The following is a 6,000-nucleotide window of genomic DNA, read 5'->3' on the forward strand; positions in this document are numbered from 1 at the left end:
GTCTGGCACACTGTCACATGTGAAAACTTTTTTAGATAATTAGTTCACTTTGCAATCAGCCTGCACTGTACAATGGAGGGAGCAGGAAGAGTGAGAAGTAGAGGAGGCCGAGGAAGAGGACGTGGAGGTGAAGAAGTAGGACGAAGAGGATGACAAGGACAAGGACGAGCAAGAGGAGGACGAGGAGGGGGGAGAGGAGGACGAGGAGGGGGAGAAGAAGGGTAAGAAGAGTAAGAAATAGAATTGCTGATGACATCAGAGCTACAATAGTGGACCATGTAATCAACCATGGAGTGACCCTGAGGGAAGCTGGCCAACGGGTTCAGCCTAACTCGAGCTGCTACACTGTAGCAACCATCATAAGGACATCTTGAAATGAGAATCCGTTAGTACAGTCACTTTGCACTAAGATTTGTAGCACTGCTGTATGCCAATGAGAAACACAACAATACCATAGATGTAAAATTCCAGAAGATATTTTCCCCAGTGCCTTCGACTAGAGGACATTGTATGTGATGTAGAAAAAATTTGGTGGCTAGATCCAGAGAGACGACACGATGTAGACTGATTTCTTTTTTTTCCTCAGTGAAATTACTATTTCGTTTTGACTTGGAAATAAACACTTGTGTTTGTTTTGACGTTTTCATTACAAAATAGTGTAAATAATGGCCATAAATGTTTTGCTAGGAGTGTGTTGATCATTTGGGAATTGAGTGTAAAGCAGTGAGTTGTGTTTACAGTTCTGCAAAAAGAGTGCTGTGCAGTGGATTGTAGCTACAGGTTTGCAAAGTGTGTGTTACAAAATGGCAAACTGAGTGCAAAGCAGTGTTTGTGCTTTTAGTTTTGCAAACTCAGTGAGTGGTTTTTCTATAAGTATTAATAGTTTTAGAAATTGTGCTGTAAGAATCACAGTTAGGGTTTAAGCATTCAGAAAAAACTGTAATGTGATGGCTTGTGTTAACTGTTGGATACCAAAATACCATTTTTACAAAGGTGTGGAGAGTTAAGCAGGGTTATTCGCTTTTACAAGAAAACTACAATGTTTTGTTGATTGGGTGAAGAGTTTTCTTATTTGTGTGTAGAGTTTTGCAAAAATAGCCAATAGTTACAAAAAAATGTGCTTAAGCCATCAGAAAAAACTGTAATAAATAATGTGGGGTACAGGGACCATACAAATGCACTCTTTGTCAAAATGCAAGCTATTAAATTCCAAGACTTGGTGAAGCTTAAAACAGCGCAAATAATGTATAAAGTAAGAAATAAATTGCTTCCAAAAGAAATCTGTAAATTGTTCATAGAAAGAGAAGGTGGGTATAACTTAAGAGGGAAATGGAATTTAAAAATACAAAGTGCTAGAACAACTTTAAGAACTATGTCTATCGCAATTGCAGGAGTTAAATTATGGAACAGTCTAACAGAAGAAATAAAAGAAAGTAAAAACATAAACTAGTTTAAATTAAAATATAAAAACCTAATTATAAATAAGTATAAGAATGAAGAAAACAGGGTTAACCCAGGACGGTGATGTTGCTGGTAATGGTGTTGTGGTTCTTTTTTGGTGTTAGTGGTTTGTTTGTTTTTCCATAACTTGTGTATCTGCAAATTTACACATTCTGTATTTTTCAGATGAAAGAAACTATACTGTGGTGGGGTTTGCTTATTTCTTGTTTTTGATTTATGTATGTTTTGTTTTGTTTTGTTTTACTTTTGTTTCATATGTTGTTTGTTTAATTTAAGACTAAAAGAAAATTAAATGAATGAGAGGTAAAAAATTGAGGGGGTAGGGACAAAAAAGTAAATACTTCAGCCTACTCCTTTTCAAACAAATATTGGAATGATATTTTGTAATGATTGTGAAGGCACATGTTTGAAATGTTTGAAATAAAAATGAACTGAACTGAACAGAAATATTGTAAAGAACATTATTATAATGAAATGTTCTGATAAAATATGTGACATTTAACTTTTTAAAATGTTTTTAAAAAATGTAAATTTCCAATCAGCTGTTAATAACACTTCCTACTTCCTATCCCAGAAACGATAGTTCCTTATAGTGCAAACTATCATTTCTGGGATGCTTGGAACTGAAATCACACTGCTGGAAATAGTTTATTTTGATGCACATCCTGTTTTCTTTGCAAGTTCGCATTGTAATATTTATTTTCATTTTTCCTGCAGTATATAAAAATTTGTGTATCTCAAAAATAAAATAAAATTATAAAGACACTCAAAATAAATTTCCTGTTGTTGTAAACTATTTTTTGCAACTTTTTGTAATTAAAGTTTTGAGGGATATATATCCCATTGAAATTTCTCTTACTAGAAATTTATGTTAAAAAAAAACCCCCAACTAATTTCAATTTTGTTGTAGTTTATTGTACATTTTTGAAATGTATATAATTACTACGGACTTAATACATACATATTATTAAAATTTGGGCTATAATGGCTGTATTGATGTGAAGCAACTTGAAGTGGTCCCAAAAATGGCTCTACAACATGTATTTTTTTTTATTTTATTTTTTTCCCCTGTCCCATTTGGTTCTTTAGCCATCAGAATTGTTGTCTGAAGACCAACAAGGATACCCAATGGATTTACTTTGCCAAATGGATCTTCGTGGCATTGCCGTATTGGTCCATTTGGTCGATCTTTGTTTTTATTATTTATTATATTTTATTTTCAGATGTTACAGACGGGACAGACATGAGTGAGGGATAGGAAAGGGAGAAAGAAAGAGGAAGGAAAGGAAAAACAGAAGGGGAGAGGGACAGTGAGAAAGGGGGGGAGAAAAAAAATAAAAAATCTCCTGGATCACCTGTTGAGAGAAGAATAGAAAACAAGCAAAAAACAAAGCAACATACTAAACACAACACCATCGCATTAATCTAGCTAAGTGTAAACAGCAGTAAATACTAAATATCCAATGTTGTTGTGCAGCACGCAGGACAGATGTGCTTCGAAGTAGCAGCCAAGAAAGGTGTAATTTGGGTCTACAAGCAGTGAACACCCGTGTGCATACCTGTGTGGATTAGCATGCTTGTATTCCAAAGGTTTCTCCATGTAACGATCTGCTAGGGAGTGTGGGGGGGCCACAGCCCCGTCCTCCAGGGCATGAAGCAGGTATGGAGGAGATCAAGACTCCAGACATCCAGAGGCCCCCAGAACACAAGAGACCAAGGAAGACCAACAGAGGGGCAGCCGCGCCACTGTCCCAGCAAGAGCTGAGGAGAGTCCCAGATGAGGGCTCACTCAGCAGCCGCGGAGCAGAAGCCAGGGGGAGTTGCAGTGACGCGCCCGTGAGCTCCGCCGGCCGCCAGCTGTGCCTGAGTGACCGAGCCCCAGGCCGAGAGGCCGGGGGCACCCCACCCCCGAAGGGGCCCGAGCGAGCCCCAGGCTCCAGGCCCCGATAAGCGGCCGCCAAGGAGTGAGCCGGTGTGTACCTGGACGCCCACCCCCAGACACAAAGAACCACCAACGCACCGACACCTGAGGGAGTCCGCCACCGGCAGGGGAAGTGGTGGTGGGTGGAGATAGGCCTCCAAACCTTGGAGGGCCTGAGGTGTCCCCAGAGAGGTGGCGTCTGATACCCAACCTGACATATAGACACAGACATACAGGCACACACAGACACAAACATCCATTCCCACCCTCATGCTCTCATATGCACTTCACACTCCACACTCAACCAACGTGGAGACAGACATAAAGAGAAGCTGTACACACAATCACACTCCCCAAGCGTACTCTACGAACCGGGTCTAGGTACCCTTGCCCCTGGAGGGGGGAACTGCACCCAGACCCAGGTGGTGTTACCCTTTTCCCTGCGGTGGGGAGAGGCAGACCACCCCGACTGAGTTTTTACCATTTCTTTTCCGTATGGGTGTACGTGCTTTGTAGTTCTAACGTGATTTGTCTCTAGGGGCCACCTTATATATTTATATATAAACATATATAAATAAAACAACTTCTATGCACAAAAGGAATTACTAATGTAAAAAAGAATTTTATATTGTTTTTAATAATAAATTAAAGCTAACAAAAAAAAACCTGTAGAGCCGGTTGGGAGCAGAAAGAGCCTTCTCTTTTTAGTGAGCGAAGCCGAAAGAGCCGGTTCTCTAAAAAAAGCCAGAAAGCCTATCACTATTACAAAGGAACGGTGATGTTGCTGTGGGACTTGAACAAACATGACAGAAAGTTGGATACTGATGTGGAAAAACCCGTATCACTTGCTCTATTCCACCCAAAATGTTTTCACTGACAGATGAGAAGAACAAACATTCAGGATGTTTTGCTGTGACGACAACATGTTTTTTAAAGAGGTGTCATGAGGACAACAAAAGGAATTTCTCTGTAGACATTTTAATTAACACAACTGTCATTGTCTGTTTTCAACTGATGATTATCTTGTTCTCTCGGACTGTTTCTGTTTCACTTCAGGATTATTTATAATAGACTGTGTTTATTTACCTTAAATAATGTTTAAACTACATACAATCTTTGTCTATAAACACAGCACCTACTTAAACTATGGACTCCAATCAGCAGATTTCAAATGTTGATAAAGAGTGATTACAGTATTTCTGAAACATTTAGGCACATTTACAGAGATTGTTTGTAAACATCTCAAAATTCTAAACACAAAGTAAAAAGAGTTACAATTTTTTTCAAACCCCCTCACATTTCTTGCAAAACAATACTCAAAAACACGTTTTCTCTTCTAAAAACTCACATTTGTTGCACAATTGTGTTTAATATCATCCTCGCTGTGGCACACGGTGGAGTGAAACACTGAAATGTGTCTAAATGTGCGAAAACTGCCAAACTCACTTTTTGTGGACAGCTGAAACCGCAGTTTACAACAACTTGTTAACAGGCGACCCACCCACGGCACAATGCTAATGCTAAGAAGAACGAACACCAAGTGACAGCGAGGTTCAAGTTCATTGCATCTCCAACACACATTTGCTGTTCTTAAAGGAAGTTTGAGACTTTCTCCTGCACTTACATTTGGATCAATTAAATCCATGACTATCACTCAGGCAGTAATGCCTGCACTGGAAACAAGCCATACTTAAAATATTCCAACACACCAAGCTTCTGTGGTTGAATGTAAAACAAATGTGTTCTTTGATATAGAGACTGCACATTTAGCTTAACAGTAAATACATTTTATATTGATTATATAAGTAATGTGGGGATAGGTTAATCGGAAACACTAAATTCCCCATAGGTGTGAATGTGGAAGTAAATGTGAGTGGAAATGGTTGCCCGTGTCTCTGTGTTAGCCCTGCGACACACTGGCAGCCTGTGCAGGGTGTACTCTGCCGCTCACCCTATGACAGCCTGGATGTGCTCCAGCACCCCTGAAAAGGATACGTGGAAGCGAATGGATGGATGAATGGATATAATTAATGCACCTTCAAAACAAATTTGTGGAAATCCTAAACTTAGTTTACGAATAATTAAATCTTTGTTTCATTGTAAGATCATAAAAATCGTGGTGACATAACAACACAATTGTTTGTTGTTCAGCAGAACAGTGTAAGTAGTAGTATGTAAAATGTGTTTATATAGCAAGATTCAGAGATTAAAATCACAAAGTGTTTCACAATAAAACCAGAAATATTAATACCAATATTATAAAACAACAACAATAAAGACATTAAAAGCTTGTTTGTATAAAAATGTCTTTTGCTGCTTTTTTGTCACGGCTGCCGGGGTGAGCTGTGTGGTGTTGGAGGAAAAGGACCCAACATGCAGGCAATAGACTGATGATATCAGTGACGTTTATTTACAAGTGGCGGAGTGACAGAACAGGCAATGAGTCATGACAAACAACTGAAGAAACCTAAACTGGGCAAATTAAGAGCAGACCTGAAAATAATGACGAAACAGGGTGAAGAGCAGAGAGACGCAGACCATAGAACCAAAACACCATGAAACGCAGACGAGCCAACAAGCAACGCAGACCGACACCCACTATACACACACACACACAC

Source organism: Astatotilapia calliptera, chromosome 9, assembly GCF_900246225.1.
Source record: "Astatotilapia calliptera chromosome 9, fAstCal1.2, whole genome shotgun sequence".
NCBI classification, from domain to species: domain Eukaryota; kingdom Metazoa; phylum Chordata; class Actinopteri; order Cichliformes; family Cichlidae; genus Astatotilapia; species Astatotilapia calliptera.